We start from the raw sequence: 14,183 nt of genomic DNA on the forward strand, positions 1-14,183 counted from the left end.
GGGGAGCCCCCGCCTTACTTCCCAGCCATGCAGAACTCAAGCAGCTTTGTTTATGACGATCCCTAAGCAGCCCCAGGCCGCACTGAGCATGTGCACAGTCTTAAGGTGGCCATACACGGATAGATCCGCTCGTTTGGCGATGTCGCCAAATGAGCGGATCTCCCTCCGATATGCCCACCTTGAGGTGGGCAATATCGGGCTGATCCGATCGTGGGCCCTAGGGCCCAACGATCGGATCCTAGCGTTCGCCAAACGGGCGGTCGGATCGCGGGACCGCATCAACGAACAGATGCGGCCGCGATCCGACGGGATTTTTAACCCCATCCGATCGAGATCTGGCCGACTTTCGGCCAGATCTCGATCGGGGAAGCCCGTCGGGGGCCCCCATACACGGGCCAATAAGCTGCCGACTTGGTCTGTCGGCAGCTTTTATCGGCCCGTGTATGGCCACCTTTAGTCTTGCATAGATGTTTAACAAAGATACAAGATGGTGACCCCCTGTAGCCAACTTTGAAAACATAAATGATTTGTTTGATTAGGCTTGTGGTGCAGTAAGTTCATGTTTATATTTAGTATACAAAATACAGCATTTCTAGCCTTATTCTATTTTAGACTTTACATGCCCTTTAACTGCCTTTATGTGTCTAATAAGAGATCAGTACAAACCATCCATTATCCTTCATCACAGTTCATAAAAGATGCTAGTTAAATATTTACATATGATAGTAGTTTGATGCATTATCATTCATCCATTTGCAACACACTCACTTTAAGTGCCTTGAAGAAATGTATACCAAAGTATAAATTACATTATAAAATGGAAGTTACATCTTGTATAAATTACATGGTTTTAAAGGGTTCACTTAAACTGTATGTCTGGAGAATGTAATGTGTCTATCCTGGCGTAGAGGCTTCTTTTGATCCTCTCCTTTCTAAATTAATTTGAATATATTTACTATCTTCTTCTAGGCAAAAATGACTTGTTCTCCACTTCTAACCTTTTGGGATACTGTTTAAATGCTGCACTGACAAAAGCAGACATTGCATCTCCTTAGCATAAATATGTGCCAAGGAGCAAAACCGTCTGTTGTTATCATACTTTGGAGTAAATGTACAAATATTTAATAGTCTTATTTAAATAGACACACATTATTGCAAATGGCTTTTCCTTCTATTTAGTCAGCTGTGACTAAACATAAGGGGGATTTGTTTGTACAGTATTTGCAAATTCTTTAAACGCCAAACCGGAATATATTATTGTTGCATTCACACATTTATGAATTGTGTTCATAGATTTTAAGATTACGATCTTTTACACTTCTTTTATATAAACTACAGCCACTGAAAAAATTAAACAGACTATTGCTATTGCTGGTATTGTTTATTCCCACTGCGCTATCCACCCAACAAAGTGGCCTTTTACTGCTTGAAGTACAGTTGGCTTTTGGTGATTGTCAGTGATAAAGATGCTCACGGTACAATGGTGCCAATGACCAGGGCCTCCATCAAGGGAGGTACAGGGAGAACTGCAGTCAGGGGCACTATGGCAGCAGGAGTCCCTGAGATTGAGAAAATGTGATTTGCTGGTCACAAAAGGATCAAGGGTTTGCATAAGTGGGTGGAGTTTGTGTGGATAGTGGATGGGGAGTAATGGGGAAGGGCAGATTGCAGGCCTTTTTTCAACTAGGACAAAACTGTGTATCGCTGTTCAGCGCTGGCCAGTCCACATCAAGACTCGCCACACTTGTTCTTTGAAAAAGCGGCTTTATTCGAATTGCAATGAGTGATAACAGGCAGTGGGTAAGTGGTGCGAACTAACGCGTTTCGTGCCCTCTCTATTGGCACTTCATCAGAGTTCACTTTTTTCAACTAGGGCACCATTTTATTTGTTGGCTGTCCCACCAAACATGGGTAAGTAGTGGACTAATAATTGGGGCCTCCTGGGAGAGGGCAATGCTAACTTATTAGTATGCATAAAGAGAAGTTAGCCCATATGACATGTGCACTTAAAGCAGTTTCTTGAATTTGTTTGCACTAAAGGATATTTATGGGGTTGTTTGGCTATTACACACCAGGATTCCCAAGAATGCAGCTTATTGCTGAAATGTCAGATGGACATCTGCCCCCATATGTTATTACATAACCCTCTGAACAAGTAAAAGTAAAAAACATAAAAGCACGGGGTAGTAAGAGATGCCTTCCAGGAATACTGGAAAAGCCAGATTGAAAATCCACCATTGGCTAAATGGGGAAGGTGCCAATAAACCCACACAATCCATGGTTCAGTCCATGGTAGTATACTAGCTAATCAGAGTTGTTCTATAATTTTAGTGCATTAAGCCAAAGCTCCAACTCAACACAATATAATTGCCATATTAACGTTTAATGTGTTATAGATGTCCTTATATACAAAAGTCTTTTTGGGGGGGGGGGTTGATTTTATTTTAACATAAATGTGTATGTGCACATATACATTCAATTAATGCCACTTTTTCCTGTGTTCAGAAAGATGGTGGTTCCCAAACTGTTTATCAGTCATAGTATATATGTTATAACAGTATAAAATGAAGACATCAGAAGGTTGTATACTACTACGACCGATAATGGTCAATCAGTGTAAAGATGTTTTACACACACTTTAGAGTGAATATTGAAGATTATAGATGTAATTATGGAGCCATCTGGTGCAAAAATATGCACTGACACCAATGCTATGCTTAATGGGTCTCTGTTTAGTGAGTTCCTGGGTGTGATTATATGACATTCTACGGATTTACTGGTTTATTGATTCCTGGCCTGTTTCTCTGTCATTTTGATTGCGACCTGCCCGGACATGTTTTTGTACCTCCGATTTTTATATTTTTTGACCTATTTGTGACAACTTTTCTTACATTTGCTCTGCATTCTCTAGTACCAGCATCCTCCTTAGCCCCTACTTTTTGCTCCAGAAGATGTATCAGCCTTGACAATGAGTATCTAATTCTCTGCTTATACAAGGTTTTTTTATTGGAGAGGACCAAAAAACTCACAATGCTGTACTACCTGGGTATAAAACACCTGTAGAGGCAAGCAATAATTACTTATATGGCCTTAAGCAGAAGTAAATATTGATTAAACTTGTTGCTAACTAACTGGATTTGTGTTACACAACACTTCTCCTTGATATAACCATCTTTTCAGGGGTGTGCATGACTAGGTCAAGGAGTGACTTGCGAGGAAGCAGGAATATGAGAATATGTGAATGATGTAAAATTATATTTTTAGTAAGATGTAGACCAGAGCTTTCAAAACCCCCGCCTGGGGTCATGTACTGCAGGACAGGGAAGGGGTGGTACAAGACAGCTTATAATGCTGCAGTCTTTCTTTCTCTGGGCACACTGCTGCAGAATAACATTATCACAATGTGCACTCCTGTTGTAATGTGTTACTAACGTGTAACTAACAGCTCTGCTTGGATATAAGCACTATAATCTCTAGAACACTTTAAAACTTTTTGCACTGAGCCGCATAGTAATTGTAATTAAAAGGCCAACGGAGAAAAATTTACCTTTAACTGCCTGAAAGCATTTTCTTGTATTTCGTGGGAAAATTAAGCACTCCAGAGGAAGTTATATTACATGTTTTTATCAACACACAAGCACATCACAACAGCAGTGTGCCAAAGGATGAGGAGGAAAGTGTCTCAAAAATGGAGGGGACAAGGCAGACCTGTCCTGAGTCCTAGAGTGGTGCAGCAACTTGACATGTTTCTTACCCACAATGCAGCATTTTTTTCAGAATTCCAGCATCATTGCATCTGTCAAAGGGAGTTTCTCATTTTGCCATTGCACTGAATACATACTTTGTTGGCATGACATTTGTGGTGCTTAGCATCAAAATTACATCTATACATGGTGCACGTAAGCGGTGTCTACTGACACAGGTGCGTAAATCAACCAAACAGACTCCCTTATGCATTGGCTCTTTGCCCCAAAATGCACAGGTGCAAGTGGGTTTAGATGCAAGCTCCTTTAATGAATGGCACTGATGTGCACAATAACTGTGATCATCAGATTCATTACATGACCACAACTGCAGTTGCACTTGGGAATTGAGCCAGATTGTGGTTAATGGTATTTTGCACCTGTGTTTTAGTGGATATATTCAGAAAGCGTTACGGAAATCTTCAGATTACACCTAAAGTAATAATAACCATTTTGGAAGTGTGTTTGCACGCTAAGCACGCTCCAGCCTTTTCAAAAATATTTGCCTTCCTACTCAGTTTCCCTTTTCAACTCTGATTATCTCTGAACAGCTGTGAAGAGCAATTTGTCTCAAATATGAAATGTCAATTGGAGCACAATCAGTTTTTCCTTTCAGCAGAAGATCTAAAGCAAAAATTAACACATGACAGCAACAGTGCAAAATAAAAAAAAACCCTCACTCATCTGGATTAAAAATGCAATTAAGCAAATTTGTTTATAAAATAAAAAACTTTTTTTCTGAACTAATTTAACTCTTTTGGTGCGATCAAAGGAATTTGATTGCTGATGCAATGCAAGTGGGTGAAAGATTTGATAGTTAAGTACTGGGTTAAAGGAGAAGGAAGGGTTAAAACTAAGTAAGCCTTATCAGAAAGGTCCATCTAAATATACCAGTAAACCCCCAAAGTAATGCTGCTCTGAGTCCTCTGTCAAAAGAAACACAGCATTTCTTTCCTTCTATTGTGTACACATGGGCTTCTGTATCAGACTTCCTGCCTTCAGCTTAAACCTCATTGCCCTGGGCAAGAGCATGCTCAGTTTGCTCCTCTTCCCCAACCCCTCCTTTCTCTACTGTAATCTGAGCCCAGAGCAGGGAGAGACTCAGGCAGGAAGTGATGTCACACCATGTTAATACTGCAGCTCCTATCTTAAACAAACAGAGAGTTTCTAGAGCTTTTTACTCAGGTATGGTAAAACATTCTACAGAATAAATATAGCATTGTAGCTTGCACTATTGCAGATAATCTATTGGCAATAAAATGCCTCCGTAGCTTTCCTTCTCCTTTAAGGGATCAGGCTGTGTGGGTAGAACAAAACATAAGGGTAACCTCATGTAATGTTGCATGGGGTAGGGTGTCAAAATATGTTGGTAGGCGCTTTAGGTTTGTTGCTGTGTGATGGAATACTAATGGAGTCTAATCATTCCTATTGTATTTTTAAACAGATGAGCAAGGTCTTGATCAGTGACCTCTGTGGGTAAATCCTGCACTGAAATCCATTTTTCAAAAGAGCAAACAATTTTTTTTATATTTCATTTTGAAATCTGACATGGGGCTAAAGGTGCCCTTATCCATGTGACTTGTGCACAGATACAATTCAGTTGCTCTTTACTTCTGCACTGCAAGCTGGAATGATATCACCCCCTTCCTCCCTGCCCCCCAGCAGCCTATCAACAGAGCAATTGCAAGATAATCCGATAACAGCCCTCTGACACCTTCATTACTAATACTGCTCCACCACCTAGTGGTAGATTTTGAGAATAGCGCTTAAAGGGTATGCTAAGACAAAAAAATAAAATCCCATTTTTACTTTCTTTAATGAAAAAGAAACATATCTCCAATATACTTTAATTAAACAATGTGTACCGTTTTTATAATAAACCTGACTGTATGCAGTGAAATTCTCCCTTCATTTACTGCTGTGGATAGGAATTGTCAGATGGTCCCTAACTGCTAAGCAGGGAAACAATCATACTTATGAACAGCAGGGGGAGCCTTACTTCCCAGATAAAAGCATAAATTGGTATACCCTTTTTATAGGTCTGACGAGGTCAGATGAGATAAATGGTTAAGAAATTAGATTAGAGAAAGAAACCCCACCAAATAGTTATTACTATATCGATACCAAGTTAATTAAACAATTCATTCAAATTAAAACCATTACATATGCAAATTCATTAATTAATTAGTTAGCCAGGCTCAAATAATCAACAGAGTTAGCAAGTTGATATTGCAATTCATTTTTGCCAGTAAAGTGCAGTGCAATAAATAGGGTGAAAATAAACTTGGTAATTGATTAACTAGTTAAAAAGGAGGAATTAAAAATTAACCACAATTCAGTGTGGGTTAAAAGTTCATATGGTCACAATCCATAGATAAAATTCATAGAAAATTAGAAAATATAGAAGGTGGAGTTGTCCCAAAATCTAACTGCCTATTTTTGTTTCTAAGGCCTGGGACACCACAAATATAAGGCAGGACAGGGTAACCGGAGCTGTGGCCTTGGTATTTAACTTGCCCTAGTAATTAAAAGAGGCTAAATAAACCTGAAAAGCCACAAACCCACGGCCCCTTAGAATGGAAGGAAGATTAAGGAGTGGTAAAGAAAAGAGGATTAGATCAGAATTGCAACCAAAAATCCGGTGTATTATAACCAGTTTGTTTCCCTAAGAAAAGTATTTCGTCAGAATAAGAGTATCTTATCAGGAGACCAGATTAATTTTCAAAGAACACCGACGCATGTTTCGCTTAGAAGCTTTGTCAAGACGAAAGTGATGAGTCCGTTCGGTATGCGTCTAGAAATAGACTTCCGCATTTACGTCACTTTGTTCCCTTCTCGTGAGAACTCGGTCATGGAGGATGCGCCGAGCTTAGTCAGCGTCTTTACCTCCCCGATGATGCGTCATCAGGACCTCCCCACAGTAATGACGATGCTTGTTAATGCACTCCCACTTTCGTAACACTAGCCTTACTTCCCAGCCATGCAGAACTCAATCAGCTTTGTTTATGACGATCCCTAAGTAGCCCAGACCACACTGAGCATTTGCGCAGTCTTAATCTTGCAAAGATGTTTAACAAAGTTACAAGATGGTGACCCCCTGTATCCAACTTTGAAAGCATAATTATTTGTTTGATTAGGCTTGTGGTGCAGTAAGTTCATGTTTATATTTAGTATACAAAATACAGCATTTCTAGCCTTATTGTATTTTAGACTTTACATGCCCTTTAAAGGGGTGGTTCACCTTTAAGTTAACTTTAAGTATGTTATAGAAAGACTAATTCTAAGCAACTTTTGAATTGGTTTTCATTGTTTATTATTTATAGTTTTATAGTTATTTGCCTTTTTCTTCTGATTCTTTGCCGCTTTCAATTGGGCGCCACTGACCCCTTCTAAAAAGCAAAAATGTATTGTTATTGCTAATTTTTATTACTCATCTTTCTATTCTCACCCGTTCCTTTCTGTAATTTGGAGCTTTCTGAATAACAGGTTTCCAGATATCGGATACCAAACCTGTATTAACATTACTAAACACAAAAGGAATGATGAGATTGTTATAATGGACTTCATGATAAAATAATATTGGTAAAAGAGACTATAATAGGTATCCAAGCAAGCCTTTGATCAGCTTCTATCTGTTACAATATACAAACAATAGCTTGTGCAAGAGTTGAAGCCTTTGGAAACTGGCTATGCTAAACAAAAAAAAGTTGGTATTACAAAAACTAACTAAGAAGAGAGTCATCTCCCCCAAATTAATCCATATAAAGAGTGCTGACCATCTCCAAGGAAAACTAGTTTAACAGGAATTGAGTAAACCTGGACGATCCATAGGAGACAGTTTACAGCAGCACCTAATGGATGGTATTCAACATAATATATTACTGGAATTCAATGGATGGGACTTGAAGTATCTCATGGTCTAAAGTGACTACTATTGGACATTGTTTCATCCTCTTTAGAGACAAACTTTAGCAGGTTACGGCCTGATTTTCATGGAGGGCAAAGGGATATAACTGGAAGCTCTTCTATTTGGGGTAGCAACAGAAGAAGAAACCAAGGAATAAGGAACAGGTGATGTATCTGAAGAAACACCTTTAAAGGAAAACTTTACCCTCAAATAAATATTTACGCAACAGATAGTTTATATCATATTAAGTGGCATATTAAAGAATCTTACCAAACTGGAATATATATTTAAGTAATCATTGCCCTTTTACATCTCTTGCCTTGAACCAGCATTTCATGATGGTTTTTGTGCTGCCTCAGAGATCACCTGACCAGAAATACTGCAGCTCTAACTGTGACAGGAAGAAGCGAGGAAGCAAAAGACACAACTCTGTCTGTTAATTGGCTCATGTGACCTAACATGTATGGTTTGCTTAGGGAGGCTTTATATAGTGGTTCATAGTCAAGGAAAGCCTGAAAGGTTATAGTCGCAAACCCGATATTTAAGGGGGCTTTTTACAGATATAACCGCACATATCTGACACTGAGCATGGCCTCATCAGGTGAGAAATTAAGCATCTGATTTTATGCAGCCTGGAGAAGCAAAAAGTGTCACCCTGCTCTCCAGTTGAGATAGTTTATAGGAAGAAGGTAGCGATTAACTCTTGTTTAGTCCACTGCATTTTAGTTAGGGTAAGTGAAAGGGTAAACTGAAACCTTTTTCTTCTACATAACTCTGACATTGCTGTGCATGAACGGTGGCAGAATGTTAAGGATGATAAAACGCGCCCTAAGCGGTTGCTTGTTGTCTGAGAAGCTGTTGTATGAAAAGTGAGCTCATTAAACACAATATGTTTGCAAAAATCATGGTCATTAGCCTTGTTATATATGCATGGTGGTTTCAGTAAACAAATTCTGCTTTGAGCAATTCTCAGTTCTCAGTTATGCATTGGCCCAGCAGTGTCCTCGGGAGTTTAACCCTTTTCTAGACACTGAGTAATTGATTTTGATAATTCAGTTCTGTACTAAATACAAACAGAAATGTGTTTTTTATTGTGTTTAATTAAAAAATAATATATTTTTTAATAGCTAATCAACACAAATGTCAGTGTTTAAAGGCTCCATCTTTGTTTTCTCTTTCAATATTAAGAAATGTCCTGCCTTGACAGATACCACCAAGCTGTTAAGCTACTACTGACAGTAGACCATTATAAAAATTAAAACAATAAATCATGTCTGGCTTCCTGCAGCCAACAAGACTATTCAATATTCCCTTCAAGACCTCCCTTCTATTAGTTGCTATGGCAACTGGTTTCCATGGAAGCAAGACACACTTGTTCAAGGGAACACTGAGGTGCTCCAATCCCATTTCAGAAATTGTGGAAGTCTCAAATCAAAAAAAAATAGGTCTTCTATAGCCCAGAAATTTCTGTTTTTGGCAAAGATCAGCCAATTTCTAAAGCTGAGCCAAAGCTATATGCACATTTATTGCTTGTCAGATTGACCACGACATTAGGGTTACTATGGACATGCAGGAATTTAAAGAAACATGGGGGCAAATTCACTAAATGGCGAATTTTCGCCAGTGAAGAATCCGCCACACTTCGCCAGGCGTAAATTCGTTACTACTTTGCTAATTCACTAAAATTTGAAGTTGCATCTCTGTAGCCAAATGCTGGTGAAGACTGAGGAGGATGTAGCTTCATCTTATCAGTTCACCAGGTCTAAGATGGTGAAGGAAACTGGCGAAAGAGGTAATGTTCTGTAAAATTTGAGTAACAATCGTTTGCCTGAGCAAAAATTCGCCTGGCGATCGGGTGTCAAACTGCTCTAGGGATGGTCTCTTTCACTAGCAAATTGTCCTCTACGCCTGTTTGTAAATTGGTGATGTCCCTGTGGATTGTATTTCTGGCGAATTTTCACTAGCGATGACCACTTTGCTCTTAAGTAAATCTGCCCCGTGGTTTGGGAAACCTAAATTGAAAGTTTGCCAGCCTAGCAAGGTCCAAGTACAAAAAGGATGCCAAGGTTTTGGAGTTACAGACAAATAAATGAATTTACTAAACGAATCCCAAAATGATATGAGAGTCAAATTTCAAAAAAGGAGCATATTACTCAGAGTTGGACATTAGCAATATGCACCAATGATATTATGGTATAAAGGAGCATGAATGGAATACAAGGCTAGAAATATTTTAAATAATGTTGTTTTCTGGTAAAAACTGACATGCCCAATATTGCCCACACTGAAAATGGTCAAGTAAACAGATGTGAGCTGCTGATGGAGGGGTCATGAGACCAAAATATATGTTTAAAACATATTTTTTGCGTAAGGTGGTTTCGAGAGGGAACTATTCATTAGACCACACGTACATTTGTAGTACTTAGGGTAAATTGTGGGCTCTTTTTGCAAGATGGCTGCCTTTTAAGGGGTTATGTAATAAAAGATACTGTTTGCCAGGGGCAGTAACACATAGCAACCAATCAGCAGGTGCTATTTATAAGTCACCTGTTTTAAATGCAAACATCTTATTGGTTGCTATGGGTTATTGCTCCGGGGCTAATATTACATATGGAGGTAAGACTTTTATACTACATCTATATTTATTTAAACTAGAGCAAACATGTCTGATTCCTAAATGGATTTTTCCTAAAATGTCAGAGCATGCTGTCATTTATAGCTTACGACACACATATATATATATATATTTTCAAACTTGCATGAGCAGCCAACAGGGACAGCTGCCAAGAAATATTACATTGCTGGACAGTCAATAAATGCATCACCTTTAAAACACATCTGAGCACACGGGAAAGGAAGAGATTGAAAGGTTCTGCCTGACAAGACACACGGCCATGCCTTCTGGTTTCCACTACATAATGTAGTGTTGCCCTGCACTGGTAAAACTGATGTGTTTGTTTCAGAAACACTAATATAGTTTATATAAACAAGCTGCTGTGTAGCAATGGTGGAAATTGAAAAGAGGCTATATGGCACAGGTTAAATAGTGGATAACACCATTACATGCTACAGAGCTTATCTGCTATCTGCTGTGTAACCTAAACCTTTTCTCCTTTGAATGGCTGCCCCCATTGCTACACAGCAGCTTATTTGTATAAACAATAGTAGTGTTTCTGAAGCAAACACAGCAGTTTTACTAGTGCAGGGCAACACTGCTTTATATTTGTATTACTTTAAAACATTTATTTTTTGATGTTACTGTTCCTTTAAGTTTTGATTAGGTTTCATCCACAGGTGATAATAGTAATCATCAATACACAGACAACTTCAGGCAGCCATACACGGGCCAATTAAAGTTGCAGACAGACCGAGTCGGCAGCTTATTGGCCCATGTATGGGGCCCTCCGAAGGGCTTCCCAGATCAATATCTGGCTGAAAGTCAGGTCGGACACATCTGTTCGTTGATGTGATCCTGTGATCCGACCACCCGTTTACCCTTCGTTATGATCGATCGTTGGGCCCTAGAGCCCATGATCAGATCAGCCCAAAATCACCCACCTCAAGGTGGGCATATCGGGGAGAGATCCGCTCGTTTGGCATTTATGGCCACCATTAGCTAGCATTGAGATGATTGCGTGCTTTAAAGTTGGGCAGCAGGCAGCAATAGCTATGTCTTAAAGGGTAGTTTTCCTTCAAGATAGATTTTAGCATTATAACAGCAAAGCTATTGATAATGCAAATGGTCTATTTTTTTTATGAAATGTTTGAATGAGAGACTGACAGATGAATATGAGAGGGGCTGAATCAAAGAATATGCAATACAAAGTAACAATTACAATACAATTATATCCTAACTGTGCATAAAAGTGTTTTGCTTACGGGGTCAGTGGCCCTTATATGAGAGCTGAACTAAAGAAGAAGAGGAAGGCAAATCATTCAGAAAGTATAAAATATGAAGACCAATAGCAAAGTTGCTAAGAACAGGACATTCTACTTACTAAAACGTAACTACCCCTTGAAGCTGTATGGATCTGTATGGGACCGAGAGGATATAAACTGCAGTTAGGCCTGCAATGATGGCGATTATCATCCTTAAAGTTGGCAAAAACAGCCACTTCACTCATCTCCACCTGAAATTACATGGCTTTCACCTCACTAAAGCTTAAAGGAGAAGGAAAGCTATGGAGGCATTTTATTGCCAATAGATTAGCTGCAATAGTGCAAGCTAGAAGGCTATATTTATTCTGTAGAATGTTTTACCATACCTGAGTAAAAAGCTCTAGAAACTCTCTGTTTGTTTATAGGATAGGATAGGATCTGCAGTATTAACGTGGTGTGACATCACTTCCTGCCTGAGTCTCTCCCTGCTCTGGGCTCAGATTACAGTAGAGAAGGGGGGGGGAGGAGCAAACTGAGCATGCTCTTGCCCAGGGCAATGAGGTTTAAGCTGAAGGCAGGAAGTCTGATACAGAAGCCCATGTGTACACAATAGAAGGAAAGAAATGCAGTGTTTCTTTTGACAGGGGACTCAGAGCAGCACTACTTTGGGGGTTTACTGGTATATTTAGATGGACCTTTCTGATAAGGCTTACTTTGTTTTAACCTTTCCTTCTCCTTTAACTAAAGAAATAATCTAGAAATGTGGTATATTATTGTTTTGAGATTCTGTACCAGTCCAAGGCAACCACTGTAGCAGTAAAGATTTGTGCCTCTGAAGATGGCCCAGTAGCTCCTCATTTTCTTTTCTGCTGATTCACTGCACATGCGCTGTGCTGTTGTCACTTTTAAGCAGATTTATCAAGGGTCGAATTTCGAAGTACAAAAAAAATAGTTTTTCCACCGAATTTGGCAATCCTACGATCGAATAAAGAACGATTAAATCGAAAAAGAACAATTAATGATTAAATCAAATCGATCGAAGGATTTTTATTCGATGTGTAAAGACTTAGAAAAAGTTTGTAGAAGGTTCCCATAGGCTAACAGAGCAATTTGGCAGGTTTAATTTGGCGAAGTATTGAAGTTAAATTTTTTACTTCGTTTATCGAATGGTCGAATAGTCAAACAATTTTTACTTCGAATCATTTGAATCGAAGTTCGAAGTTTAAGTCGTAGTAGTCTATTTGATGGTCGAAGTATCCAAAAAATGACTTCGAAATTCGAACTTTTTGTACTTCGAAAATTCACTCGAACCTTAGTAAATCTGCCCCATAGAATAGAAATGTCACAATATCAGGCCGATTAGTAATTTATACAGATAATTACTACATTTCAGCACCTAAACCAGTGCAATTAGCTTCAGAATGTATTAATCAACCCTGTAGCATCAACTTTTATTACAGGCCAACTTCATTTTCTACTTTATTATTTGTGATGATGCCTAAGCTTAACATCTCAGAGCCCACTGAGCATGTGAGTGTCTCAGACACTTTCCAAGATGGTGACCCCCTGTGACAAGTTTGAAGTCCTGGATCATTGCTGCTATTGACAAGCTGAAACTTTAGGCTGGTGCAAAAGGTTCAGTATATAAAATGGCATTTTTAGCCATATTCAATTTTAGGCTTTAGTTCTCCATTAACATAGACCCAATTTTTTTCTGCTCCACAATTTTTAAAAAATGTTCAACTGTTAGAACACAAAAACTGTTTTTGTGAATTGCTGAATAGTCTTTGCACTGATGTGGTCGCGTGCTGTTCTGGCCCATGAGCTGTGCTGTGTGAATAAGGTTAGCAGGAAAAAAATGGGTACCCTTCAAAAGATAATGCAACTAGAAGGGTTGCACCAACTGTATTCCATAGAGAACTAGTTTGACTTGAATATATAAGGGATCCCTTTAAATTTTGCCTCTACATTTCTGTGTGTTTTCAATAAGCTCTGCCATTTCAATGAGTTGATTCACAGGCGAGTCCCTATGGGGTTGGTTGCATATGTAACTAGAACCCAAAGCAAACTTTGCATATGTAAATGCACTGCACGCTCGTTCAGCAACTAAATAAAGGAGTAATTAACAAGTGGCTCTACTTTGAAAATCACCACATGGGTAATACATTTTCATCTCAATATTTGTGTTTGGAATATATTATTCAAAGACAGTTTCATATTTTTAGGTCTTATGACAAAATCTTTATTGACATCGGATGAACATTAATGAAGTTGCAACAGGCACCCAGCCAAACTTGGTTCCATCTGGTGGAACAATTTCATGTCACTGCCAGCAAATTAATTAACCGCGTTTATAAAATGCCTGCCCATTGTGAGTGAACATCAGCTCATACCATCTGGAATGTACATTGCTTTGAGGGAATTTACAGCATTTGATGGACTATGATCCATAAATTAAAGGGTTTTTATAATCATTGGGTGTTGCACTATGTATTAACAGGCAGGATGCTCCCTGGTGTGGTAAAAACATTTAGCAGGCTGTTTATAAGTGACACGACTCTCAATAAAAGTATCTGAGGTATTCATCAAATCCCATGTTTTATTTATCAATCAAAATTTGAGTCCAAAGTGATATATTAAGACGCCAAAGCATG

The sequence above is a fragment of the Xenopus laevis genome, chromosome 4L (assembly GCF_017654675.1).
Source record: "Xenopus laevis strain J_2021 chromosome 4L, Xenopus_laevis_v10.1, whole genome shotgun sequence".
Lineage (NCBI taxonomy): Eukaryota > Metazoa > Chordata > Amphibia > Anura > Pipidae > Xenopus > Xenopus laevis.